The 13,650-nt window shown below is 45.5% G+C and overlaps 1 protein-coding gene across 1 annotated transcript in view; it reads right to left on the bottom strand.

Moving 5' to 3' along the window:
• Window positions 1–9,171, bottom strand: part of LOC124031283 (rho guanine nucleotide exchange factor 25-like) — a 52,071-nt gene extending 42,900 nt beyond the window's left edge. The window contains exon 1 of the mRNA XM_046342352.1: window positions 8,762–9,171. The gene's annotated coding sequence lies outside the window, so the exon portion shown is untranslated. The remainder of the gene's footprint in view (window positions 1–8,761) is intronic.
• Between the last annotated feature and the right edge of the window lie 4,479 nt (window positions 9,172–13,650).

Genomic DNA, 13,650 nt, shown 5'->3' with positions numbered 1-13,650 from the left:
ATAACTGAAAATACAAAAACAACAAACGAGTGAAACTAATACAGCCTATCTGGTGACTAACACTAAGACAGGTACAATCACCCACGAAATACAACGCGCACTCAGGCTGCCTAAATACAGTTCCCAATCCGAGACAACGAGAATCAGCTGACTCCAATTAGGAATCGCCTCAGGCAGCCAAGCCTAACTAGACACACCCCTACTGATACACACTCCTAATTAATACAAACCCCAATACGAAATACAACATATAAACCCATGTCACACCCTGGCCTACCCAAACATATAACAAAAACACAAGATACAATGACCAAGGCGTGACAGAAGCCTCTTGGACCTAGCCTTGGTGCTCCGGTAACGCTTGTTGTGCGTAAGCAGAGAACAGTCTATGGCTAGGGTGGCTGGAGTATTTGACCATTTTTAGGTCGCTAGGTGTACGGTGTTTCCTCCGACACATTGATGCGGCTGGCTTCCGGGTTGGATGCGCGCTGTGTTAAGAAGCAATGCGGCTTGGTTGGGTTGTGCTTTGGCAATGTTAACACATGTTTCCCATGCCAATAAAGCCCTTGAATTGAATTGAATTGAATTGAATTGAATTGAATTGAATTGAATTGAGACTATCAGTTATATAAAGTTAGAACAGTGACATAATTATTGTATTCTCAGTAATATAGAGTTCAAACAAAACCAGTAACTATACAGCGCCTTCGGAAACTCTTCAGACCCCTTGACTTTTTCCACATTTACATTACAGCCTTATTCAAACATCTCATCAATCTACACACAATACCCCAAACAGATTTGTAGAATTCTTTTCTAATTTATTACAAATGAAAAATGTGAAATATCGCATTTGCAAAAGTATTCAGACCCTTTACGCAGTACTTTGTTGAAGCACATACGGCAGTGATTACAGCATCGAATTTTCTTGGGTATGCCGCTACAAGCTTAGCACACCTGTATTTGGGGAGTTTCTCCCATTCTTCTCTGCAGATTCTCTAGTTCTGTCAGGTTAGATGGGTGCGTCGCTGCACATATATTTTCATATCTCTACAGAGATGATCGATTGGGTTCAAGTCCGGGCTTTGGCTGGGCCACTCAAGGACATTCACAGACTTGTCCTGAAGCCACTCCTGCGTTGTATTGGCTGTGGGCTTAGGGTTGTTGTGCTGTTGGAAGGTGAACCTTCACCCTAGTCTGAGGCCCTGAGCTCTCTGGAGCACGTTTTCATCAAGGACCTCTCTGTACTTTTCTCCATTAATCTTTGCCTCGATCCTGACTACTCTCCCAGTCCCTGCCACTGAAAAACCTCCCACAGCATGATGCTGCCATGGTGCCAGGTTTCCTCCAGACGTGACACTTTCAGAAGTTATGCTTGGCATTCAGGCCAAAGAGTTCAGACCAGACAATATTGTTTCTCATGGTCTGAGAGTCTTTAGGTGTCTTTTGGCAAACAACAAGCTGGCCGTCATGTGCCTTTTACTGAGGAGTGGCTTCTGTCTGTCATAAAGGCCTGATTGGTGGAGTGCTGCAGAGATGGTTGTCCTTCTGGAAGTTTCTCCCATCTCTACAGAGGAACTCTGAAGCTCTGTCAGAGTGACGACCGAGTTCTTGGTCACCTCCCTGACCAAGGCCCTTCTCCCCCGATTGCTCAGTTTGGCTGGGAGGCGAGCTCTAGGAAGAGTTTTGGTGTTTCCAAACTTCTTCCATTTAAGAATGATGGAGGCCACTATGTTCTTGGGGATCTTCAATTCTGCAGAAATGTTTTGGTACCCTTTCTCAGATCTGTGCCTCTACACAATCGTGTATCGGCGCTCTACGAACAATTCCTTCGACCTCATGGCTTTGTTTTTTCTCTGACATGCACTGTCAACTGTGAGACCTTATATAGACAGGTGTGTGCCTTTCCAAATAATGTCCAATCAATTGAATTTACCACAGGTGACTCCAATCAACTTGTAGAAACATCTCAAGGATAATCAACAGAAACAGGATGCACCTGAGATCAATTTTGAGTCTCATAGCAAGGGTCTGAATAATTAAGTAAATAAAGTATTTCTGTTTATTACATTTAATACATTTGAAAACATTTCTAGAAAGCTGTTTTCGCTTTGTCATTTTGGGGTATTGTGTGTAGGTAGATTGGTAGATTGCTCAAGATGTTTTTATTAAAAATATATATATTTTAGAATAAGGCTGTAACGTAATGAAATGTGAATAAAGTCAAGGAGTCAAGGAGTCTGTGTAGTCTTAGAGTGATTATCTTAATTTACCGAGATTAGCTAGCCAGCTATTTGTCGTCCTTAACGTAGGAGACTCTGCTAGCTAGCCAACAGCTAGCCAACGTCTACTGAATAGAACTCAACAACCCGGTCGCATTCACAGGTAGTATCACATTTTCATTTCATTTCATTACAGTACAACGGTTTGATTTGTTTGATCGTAGCTAGCTACATAGCTAGCTACATAGCAGTCTTTGTATCAAAGATAATTGTGTAGTCTAGAGCGATTTTCTAGGTTAGCCAGCCAGCTATTGTCGTTCTTTTAACGCAACGTAACGTAAACAACACTACTAGCTAGCCAGCTAGCCCCCGAATAGCAGCACTGCAGAAACTATTACACTCAACGGAACGACTTGATTAGTGTTGTGTCAACAACGCACCCACTGCCAGCTAGCCTACTTCAGCAGTACTGTATCATTTTAATCATTTTAGTCAATAAGATTCTTGCTACGTAGCTTAACTTTCTGAACATTCGAGACGAGTAGTCCACTTGTCATTCCAATCTCCTTTGCATTAGCGTAGCCTCTTCTGTAGCCTGTCAACTATGTGTCTGTTTATCCCTGTTCTCTCCTCTCTGCACAGACCATACAAACGCTCCACACCGCGTGGCCGCGGCCACCCTAATCTGGTGGTCCCAGCGCGCACGACCCACGTGGAGTTCCAGGTCTCCGGTAGCCTCTGGAATTGCCGATCTGCGGTCAACAAGGCAGAGTTCATCTCAGCCTATGCCTCCCTCCAGTCCCTCGACTTCTTGGCACTAACGGAAACATGGATCACCACAGACAACACTGCTACTCCTACTGCTCTCTCTTCGTCCGCCCACATGTTCTCGCACACCCCGAGAGCTTCTGGTCAGCGGGGTGGTGGCACCGGGATCCTCATCTCTCCCAAGTGGTCATTCTCTCTTTCTCCCCTTACCCATCTGTCTATCGCCTCCTTTGAATTCCATGCTGTCACAGTTACCAGCCCTTTCGAGCTTAACATCCTTATCATTTATCGCCCTCCAGGTTCCCTCGGAGAGTTCATCAATGAGCTTGATGCCTTGATAAGCTCCTTTCCTGAGGACGGCTCACCTCTCACAGTTCTGGGCGACTTTAACCTCCCCACGTCTACCTTTGACTCATTCCTCTATGCCTCCTTCTTTCCACTCCTCTCCTCTTTTGACCTCACCCTCTCACCTTCCCCCCTACTCACAAGGCAGGCAATACGCTCGACCTCATCTTTACTAGATGCTGTTCTTCCACTAACCTCATTGCAACTCCCCTCCAAGTCTCCGACCACTACCTTGTATCCTTTTCCCTCTCGCTCTCATCCAACACCTCCCACACTGCCCCTACTCGGATGGTATCGCGCCGTCCCAACCTTCGCTCTCTCTCCCCGCTACTCTCTCCTCTTCCATCCTATCATCTCTTCCCTCCGCTCAAACCTTCTCCAACCTATCTCCTGATTCTGCCTCCTCAACCCTCCTCTCCACCCTCTCTGCATCCTTTGACTCTCTATGTCCCCTATCCTCCAGGCCGGCTCGGTCCTCCCCTCCCGCTCCGTGGCTCGATGACTCATTGCGAGCTCACAGAACAGGGCTCCGGGCAGCCGAGCGGAAATGGAGGAAAACTCGCCTCCCTGCGGACCTGGCATCCTTTCACTCCCTCCTCTCTACATTTTCCTCATCTGTCTCTGCTGCTAAAGCCACTTTCTACCACGCTAAATTCCAAGCATCTGCCTCTAACCCTAGGAAGCTCTTTGCCACCTTCTCCTCCCTCCTGAATCCTCCTCCCCCTCCCCCTCCTCCCTCTCTGCAGACGACTTCGTCAACCATTTTGAAAAGAAGGTCGACGACATCCGATCCTCGTTTGCTAAGTCAAACGACACCGCTGGTTCTGCTCACACTGCCCTACCCTGTGCTCTGACCTCTTTCTCCCCTCTCTCTCCAGATGAAATCTCGCGTCTTGTGACGGCCGGCCGCCCAACAACCTGCCCGCTTGACCCTATCCCCTCCCCTCTTCTCCAGACCATTTCCGGAGACCTTCTCCCTTACCTCACCTCGCTCATCAACTCATCCCTGACCGCTGGCTACGTCCCTTCCGTCTTCAAGAGAGCGAGAGTTGCACCCCTTCTGAAAAAACCTACACTCGATCCCTCCGATGTCAACAATTACAGACCAGTATCCCTTCTTTCTTTTCTCTCCAAAACTCTTGCACGTGCCGTCCTTGGCCAGCTCTCCCGCTATCTCTCTCTGAATGACCTTCTTGATCCAAATCAGTCAGGTTTCAAGACTAGTCATTCAACTGAGACTGCTCTCCTCTGTATCACGGAGGCGCTCCGCACTGCTAAAGCTAACTCTCTCTCCTCTGCTCTCATCCTTCTAGATCTATGGGCTGCCTTCGATACTGTGAACCATCAGATCCTCCTCTCCACCCTCTCCGAGTTGGGCATCTCCGGCGCGGCCCACGCTTGGATTGCGTCCTACCTGACAGGTCGCTCCTACCAGGTGGCGTGGCGAGAATCTGTCTCCTCACCACGCGCTCTCACCACTGGTGTCCCCCAGGGCTCTGTTCTAGGCCCTCTCCTGTTCTCGCTATACACCAAGTCACTTGGCTCTGTCATAACCTCACATGGTCTCTCCTATCATTGCTATGCAGACGACACACAACTAATCTTCTCCTTTCCCCCTTCTGATGACCAGGTGGCGAATCGCATCTCTGCATGTCTGGCAGACATATCAGTGTGGATGACGGATCACCACCTCAAGCTGAACCTCGGCAAGACGGAGCTGCTCTTCCTCCCGGGGAAGGACTGCCCGTTCCATGATCTCGCCATCACGGTTGACAACTCCATTGTGTCCTCCTCCCAGAGCGCTAAGAACCTTGGTGTGATCCTGGACAACACCCTGTCGTTCTCAACCAACATCAAGGCGGTGGCCCGTTCCTGTAGGTTCATGCTCTACAACATCCGCAGAGTACGACCCTGCCTCACACAGGAAGCGGCGCAGGTCCTAATCCAGGCACTTGTCATCTCCCGTCTGGATTACTGCAACTCGCTGTTGGCTGGGCTCCCTGCCTGTGCCATTAAACCCTTCAACTCATCCAGAACGCCGCAGCCCGTCTGGTGTTCAACCTTCCCAAGTTCTCTCACGTCACCCCGCTCCTCCGTTCTCTCCACTGGCTTCCAGTTGAAGCTCGCATCCGCTACAAGACCATGGTGCTTGCCTACGGAGCTGTGAGGGGAACGGCACCTCAGTACCTCCAGGCTCTGATCAGGCCCTACACCCAAACAAGGGCACTGCGTTCATCCACCTCTGGCCTGCTCGCCTCCCTACCACTGAGGAAGTACAGCTCCCGCTCAGCCCAGTCAAAACTGTTCGCTGCTCTGGCCCCCCAATGGTGGAACAAACTCCCTCACGACGCCAGGACAGCGGAGTCAATCACCACCTTCCGGAGACACCTGAAACCCCACCTCTTTAAGGAATACCTAGGATAGGATAAGTATTCCCTCTCACCCCCCTCTTTAAGATTTAGATGCACTATTGTAAAGTGACTGTTCCACTGGATGTCATAAGGTGAATGCACCAATTTGTAAGTCGCTCTGGATAAGAGCGTCTGCTAAATGACTTAAATGTAATGTAAATGTAAGATTTAGATGCACTATTGTAAAGTGACTGTTCCACTGGATGTCATAAGGTGAATGCACCAATTTGTAAGTCGCTCTGGATAAGAGCGTCTGCTAAATGACTTAAATGTAAATGTAATGTATGTAAATGTCTGAATACTTTCTGAAGGCACTGTATACAGTACTATTGGCTTTAAACTAAGGTTGCAAAATGTACATAGACACTGTGACTCTGCTCAGTGAAGTAGGTTTGACATAGACACTGTGACTCTTTTCTCAATGATGTAGGGGTGCAATAGACACTGTTACTCTTTGCTCAGTGATGTAGGGTTTTCATAGACACTGTGACTCTTTGCTCAGTGGTGTAGGGTTGACATAGACACTGTGACCCTTTGCCTAGTGATGGAGGGTTTACATAGACACTATGACCCTTTGCTCAGTGATGCAGGGTTTACATAGACACTGTGACCCTTTGCTCAGTGATGCAGGGTTTACATAGACACTGTTCCCCTTTGCTCAGTGATGCAGGGTTTACATAGACACTTTGACCCTTTGCTCAGTGATGCAGGGTTGACATAGACACTGTGACCCTTTGCTCAGTGATGCAGGGTTTACATAGACACTGTGACCCTTTGCTCAGTGATGCAGGGTTGACATAGACACTGTGACCCTTTGCTCAGTGATGCAGGGTTTACATAGACACTGTGACCCTTTGCTCAGTGATGCAGGGTTTACATATATCCCGAGAGAGTCAGCGATACGCTCACATCTGGAAATCTGCAGTGTCTCGGAATGTGCTGCTTTCGGATCATTGGATCATGGAAACGCTGGAGTCACTGAGTCACTCTGCCGAACATTCCTTTCCCCCAAAAAGCTAGGCTTAAGCAACCCCCTGACCCCCCCCAATACACACACAAACTCTGAACAGCTATCCCCCCCAAAAAAACTGTTTCCGACAACTGAAAGGGGATTTATGGAGCACTGTGGTGAAGAAATGTTATGTTCATTATCGTCTGTTCACAGAAGCACAGAGCTGATGACTGCTGGATAGAAAAATGCTGCTGTACTCTAACTGTGGGGCTACAGGTGCCGTATGGTAACTGTCCAGTTCTGTGGCACTTATGGGGTGGAAGGGTAGCCTAGAGCGTTGGACTAGTAACTGGAAGGTTGCAAGTTCAAACCCTGAGCTGACAAAGCACAAATCTGTCGTTCTGCCCCTGAACAGGCAGTTAACCCACTGTTTCTAGGCCACCATTGAAAAATAATAATTTGTTCTTAACTGACTTGCCTAGTTAAGTAAAGGTAAAATTAATATGTGTTCACATCAGAGAGTTGGTTGATAGGTGTAGATAACATAATTGATTGCTGACCACTGTGGTCTATTAGTATGCTGTAGACATTACTACTGTTTATGTAGAACATAGACGCATGGGTCTCTTCCGAGCCAGTACAGGAGTTGTAGCGACAAGACAGTAACTACCAACAATTGGATACCACGAAAAGGGGGTGAAAAAAAGAGGAGAGAGTATCACAATGGTCAGATGTGTAGCGTGATACATTTTCACATTCTGCACAGCTTCTCATGTCGGCATGAGACTAGCAATGTGTCTGCTGCAAACCCCAGAGCAGAGTGAACACAACCAGGGCCCAAAGACATTTCATTTCATTTCCTCTGGAGGAGTTGGAGTATCAGCAAAACATCACCATCAATTATCGTCAGCTGTCTCTCCCCCGAGAGAGAACAAGAGAGAAGAGTGGAAAGGAATGAGGAGGTAAGAGGGAGAAGGACAGACAGACTGACAAAAAAAGAAAATTAAAGAGTGAGAGAAAGATAGAGACACTGACGTACCACACACCTCCTAGAGGTTGCCCCCATAGAATTAGGACTTAGAATATGAGAATTGGGTGAACCTTCTTATGATTGAATAAAGGTCAGCCATTTTGGTCAGGGAGCTGGTCAACCATCGTTGCCATTTCTGTGGTAAGATATTGTGTAAAATAATGAATTTGAAGAATTTATCTGCTCTATATGTTTGTTAGCTAGCTAGCCAGACAGTTTTAGAGGAAAGATTCCATAAATGTATCAAATGAATTGCCAATATGTCAACATTCCATTCAAACAATGGAGTGAATCCACAGCCGTACACTGGCTGAAATCAGTAGATGCTAGGACAAGTTGTAAATACAACAAGTACTGATATTGTATCATACTCTCAGCTTTTCAAGAAAACAAAAATGTTGACATTTATGGTCAGTTTACATATATTTTAGAAGCTATTTATACGGAACATTTGTATAAAATGCATATAAACTGTATTTATGATTATATGACAATATTTTAGGTTGACAAAAATATTATATTGCACAATTTCTGATATATCACACGCCTTTGTTTTATTTTCCTGCATAAGTAAAATCAGGATTATGCCTCTACTGCCATTCATTCCAATAGAGTACCATAGTATGAGTCATAATACCCCAATAAAAAGGATCAATTCTCTCAGCCTATAGCTGTAGCAGTGTCTCAGTCTCAATATCTGATCTCAGAACAACCGATTTGGACAGTGAAGAAGAGTATAGGCTATACTTAATGGTGCCCATTTGCTAGTAGTATCTGACCTAAAAACAGATTGAATATCAACCAACAATCGATGGAGCACTGCTGATTCTCTCTCATCATCTGATCTCAAACCATCTCGGACAAACATGTGTAAGTTTACAGAAGCAAAAAACACAGACTTCACAACTGCACAGACCATCTGACCTACAGTATAACTGAGAAAGCAAACTAAACTCCCATCTCATCTGAGACCAGTAAAGCGAAGAGAGGTAGCTGGGTGAAAAGGACGGACATAAGGCAGAGATGTACCAACCTCGAACTCGGGCGTAGCAGCAGCCACACTTAGCCAGTAGTTTTGGGAACAGGTGCTGACACCCGCACCCCCGCTGATGGTGACCCCCCTTCATGCTGATCCACTGCCGTTAGTCCCAAAGCGACCAGGGGTGGGCATGGCACAGGACACACACACTCACACACACTCACGCTCAAACGCACACAGGAGGTATTTCTGTGGTAATCCCCAGAAGATAAAAAAGAAAGAAAGCTTTGCTCTGCTCTCAGTTAAATCCCAGAGCAGGAGGAGGATATCCACAGAAGAAATAGTCCAGTCTTTTAGGATCCCATGTGGAAGAGTGAGAGAGAGAGGGAGAGATGTGGAGAAACAATATGCTTTCCACAATTCACTGAGCTCACTCTGTGGTCACATAGTGGGCTAGCATTCTGTGTGTGTGGAACAGAGAGAGAGATAGAAATAGAGAGATAGGGGGGGTGGAGTCTACAGCTCTGCTCGCTGGCTATTCCAGCATGTAGTTCCCTCCTCTTCATATTTTTTTCTACATTTTTTTCTCCTTCCTATTTTCCCTCACCACACCAGCCTGATCCTTCATTCTCATTTACTCATGGTGCTTTTCCAATGACACTTACCCCCACACCAGTCTGCCACCAATGTTTATGTTAATGTCAGCTCTAGTGTAGTTCTGTTTCCATCAGGAATGTGACACTAAGACTTGGGGCGAGCAGAATCAACACCTTCTGCATCATTCAAGACAGTTGCTTTTCAAGAAGGTGTTAAAGTCCAGAGTTAGCCATTGTTGGTAAATTGAGGCTGAAAAGTACCCAGGGCCTGGGGCCTTGTCAGGGCAGGTTCGCCGGAGCCATGCCCCAGTGAGACATGGCTGCAGGTCTGAGTAGATGGAAACAGAAACGTTTGAGTCTTTTGGGTAAAACACCATGGTAAATCCTCAACTGAAACGCACCACCGGTGTCTGCATCTCTCACCCGGACATTATCCTGGCAACCCTGCATCTCTCACCCGGACATTATCCTGGCAACCCTGCATCTCTCACCCGGACATTATCCTGGCAACCCTGCATCTCTTTTTCTTCCTATGGATTTTTTGTGGGAAAGTGTATGTTTATAATATTCACTGTTAATTGACCTTATGGTATACCTGTTTGCTGTATACTTTCTGTTCTCCTTTATTCCTGGTAGGGTCATTCAGGTCTCCATGTAAGTGCATATATCTTTGCCTAAATGTTTGATTGGAGTATAAGGAATGAAACTGGTCCATACAGAACTGGGTGTACATCAAATGTTTACTCCAGGACGATATCTTTGAGGCTCATTTGTTTATGTAAACACGTGCATATCAACAGCGTTCAGCAACACGCATTCAAAATGCACGCGCACACACACCTGTAATTCTTACAGAAACCACTTCATGTCACAAACTTTCCCTGGATGCCACTAGTCTTGCTCAACACAAAATGTCACCTGTCTAAAAATATTGAGGTCCATGGATCTAATATTTTGTCATTTCTAAATGTTGTCGTTTACCACTAATGAAGCCTAAAGATAAATAATCAACTTGATTAAAGAGAAAAAAATATATTTCCTTTTTAATAAAGTAGTTGTCACGATCGTCTAAGGCAGGGGTGTCAAAGTCAAATGGACGGAGGGCCAAATAAAAAATTTAGCTACAAGCCGAGGGCCGGACTGTTCGAATGTTCATTGAAAAATTTTTAAATGACGCATATAGTCTAGTGAACCTAATTGAACCTACTGAAAACCTAACAAATATATTCCAATATGATCAGATAAATAAAGCAATATTTTCTTATGGCTCTGTCAGCAATCTTTAATTTTCAACAGACACAAAAGACAAATTTCCTTTATATAAAAATCCCCATAACATGAACATTAAATGAAAGAAACCGGTATTCAAGGCACCATCAGTAGCCTATATTTTCTATTTTAGCAAAAGTGGGCTAAATTTACTTCAAAGAAAAAAACAATAATAGCAATTTTCTATCATCCACTCAACTGAAATATTTTTAAAATATAATTGGATTGAAATACAATAAAATAAAGTGCAAAAATCTATTAATCAAAAACAACACTTTGTTTAAGGAGAAGTAACATGCAGTGAAAACAAATATTAAACTTTAACTTTTAAACTTGAACTGAGTAAAAACTCTAAATATGTGATTGCACAGTAATGTCCACTTGTTTGAGGTTGAGGGTGATACTTGGTGGTGTCCCATCTTTTCCACAAGTTCATCAATGTTCGGGGTAAGGCTCTGAGCTGAGGAAATCCTCAGAATTGAGTGGAGGTGTTCAGCAGTAAGTCGACTTCTGTGTGATGTTTTGTTCAAGTTCATCAAAGAAAACAGTTGTTCACACAGGTATGTGCTGCCAAACATAGACAACGTTTGAGCAGCCTGGATGCGCAGCTGGGGCATTGTGTCGGGGAGGAAACGGGCGAACTCCGCAGCACCCACTGCCGCATATTTTGCCCTCAGTGCATCATTGCATTGGAGGTCAATCAACTCCATTTGGAGGTTTGGTGGTGAGCTTTCCACGTCAACAGCAAATGGGTTACCGAGCAGTTCCAACCTGCTTTTTTGTGCTTCAAAGTCAGCAAATCGGCGTCGAAAGTCAGCGGCAAGCATACCTATTTTATCAGCCAACTGTGCGCTCGGGAACGCACTGGTAGAGAGCTTCTCTTTCATGGTCTGGCAGCTGGGAAAGTGGCTCAAATTTTCTTTCCGCATCTGCGTCTCCCACAGAGTCAGTTTGGTTTTAAATGCCTTCACTGTACTGTACATATCAGAGATGACACGATCCCGACCCTGCAGCTGCAAGTTCATTGCATTCAGATGACTCGTAATGTCACACAGAAAAGCCATTTCACACAGAAACATTTCGTCTCGGAGTTGTGTTGTGTCTTTCCCTTTGCTGTCCAAGAACAGACAAATCTCCTCACGAAGCTCGAAACATCTTTGAAGCACCTTTCCCTGGCTTAGCCATCGCACCTCTGTGTGATAAGGCAAATCACCATGCTCCGTTTCTAACTCCGTCAGAAATGCCTTGAACTGGCGGTGATTCAAACCTTTGGCTCTGATAAAGTTAACTGTGCGCGTGATGATGCTCATTACATGCTCCATTTTCAAGGCTTTACCGCACAACGCTTCCTGGTGTATGATACAATGATAAGCTGTCAGCTCACCTGTCGCGTTTTCCTCTTGCATCTTTTCCCGTATCTTCGCCACCAGTCCGCTCCTGTGTCCACACATCGCAGGTGCTCCGTCGGTTGTCAAACCCACGAGTTTTTCCCAAGGCAGCTCCATCTCATTTACACATCTTGACACCTCTTCATACAAATCATGCCCCGTAGTTGTGCCATGCATAGGACGTAAAGCCAAAAACTCCTCTGTCACGCTTAGGCTGGAGTCCACTCCGCGGATGAAAATTGACAACTGGGCAATGTCAGAAATGTCGGTGCTCTCATCCACAGCCAAGGAATATGCAATGAAATCTTTTCCCTTTTTCACAAGCTGCTCTTTTAGATTGATGGACAACTGGTCTACTCTCTCGGCAATGGTGTTTCTGCTCAGACTCACATTTAAAAAGAGTTGCCTTTTTTCTGGGCAAACTTCGTCACAAACTTTAATCATGCAGTTTTTGATGAAATCCCCTCCGTAAATGGCCGGGCTGATTTAGCGATCTCTTCTGCCAAAATAAAACTGGCCTTGACAGCAGCCTGGCCTTGTGATTTGGCTTTTTTGAACAGAGCCTGTCGAGATTTGAGGCCTCGTTTTAATTCCTCTGCCTTTTGTAGCCTTTGTTCCATGTCCATATTCTTGTTTTTGTCCGCGTGTTTCGTTTCATAATGTCGTCTCAGATTATACTCTTTCAGTACCGCCACACTTTCTCCACACAGAAGACACACAGGTTTTCCAGCTACCTCCGTGAACAAATACTCCGACTCCCACCTTGTTTGAAACCCCCGGTTCTCAGTGTCCACCTTCCGTTTGCCATTTTTGATGGGTATCTGAAAGTTAATTTTACTGTGATGCTGACAACTGCTGTGCCAATAAATATTGAAATGAAGCAGCCTACTGCTCGGTGCGTCACCGTTGCATTGTGGGAAATGTAGTATTGGTGCGTGTAAAAGATCTGCGGGCTGCCGGCTTGCTGCGGTCTGCGGGCCGGTTCTAATAATAAATCAAGATCATCCCAGGGGCCGTAAAAAACCTTCTCGCGGGCCGGATGTGGCCCGCGGGCCTTGACTCTGACATATGTGGTCTAAGGTGTAAACAGTGGACCAAGGTGCAGCGTCGGGGAGCGTACATACTTCGCCAACAAACCAATAAACATCAAACGAAATGCCAACGTAGTGCGCAGAGGCAACTATAAATGGACAACTACCCACCAATACATGTGGGGGAAAAGGCTACCTAAGTATGGCTCTCAATCAGAGACAACGATAGACAGCTGCCTCTGATTGAGAACCACACCCAGCCAAACACACAGAAATACAAATCATAGAACAAGGAACGCCCACCCATAGAATGCCCACCCAAATCACACCCTGACCAAACCAAAATAGAGACATATAAATCTCTCTATGGTCAGGGCGTGACAGTAGTACAATTTAAAGTGAGTATGTTTTGTTGCAAATATGTATTTACGGAGAACTTATATCATATATTTGATATAATAATGTATTTTACTAATCATAACACCTTCTCTACTTCCACAGTCTCTCCCTCCCTCTGTCTCTTGTTAATCAAGAGGACAGCTGCCTTCTAAAAGGGATGTGTAGATGTAAGTGGACTATAGATTCTCCAGATGTTCGTGGCGGTACAGACAGATACCAAACACAATGGACTCCATTGCGTGTTTAGACCGAGGCTTATA

This window comes from Oncorhynchus gorbuscha, linkage group LG03 (genome assembly GCF_021184085.1).
Source record: "Oncorhynchus gorbuscha isolate QuinsamMale2020 ecotype Even-year linkage group LG03, OgorEven_v1.0, whole genome shotgun sequence".
NCBI classification, from domain to species: Eukaryota; Metazoa; Chordata; class Actinopteri; order Salmoniformes; family Salmonidae; genus Oncorhynchus; species Oncorhynchus gorbuscha.
This window is presented reverse-complemented; position numbering and strand designations above follow the sequence as displayed.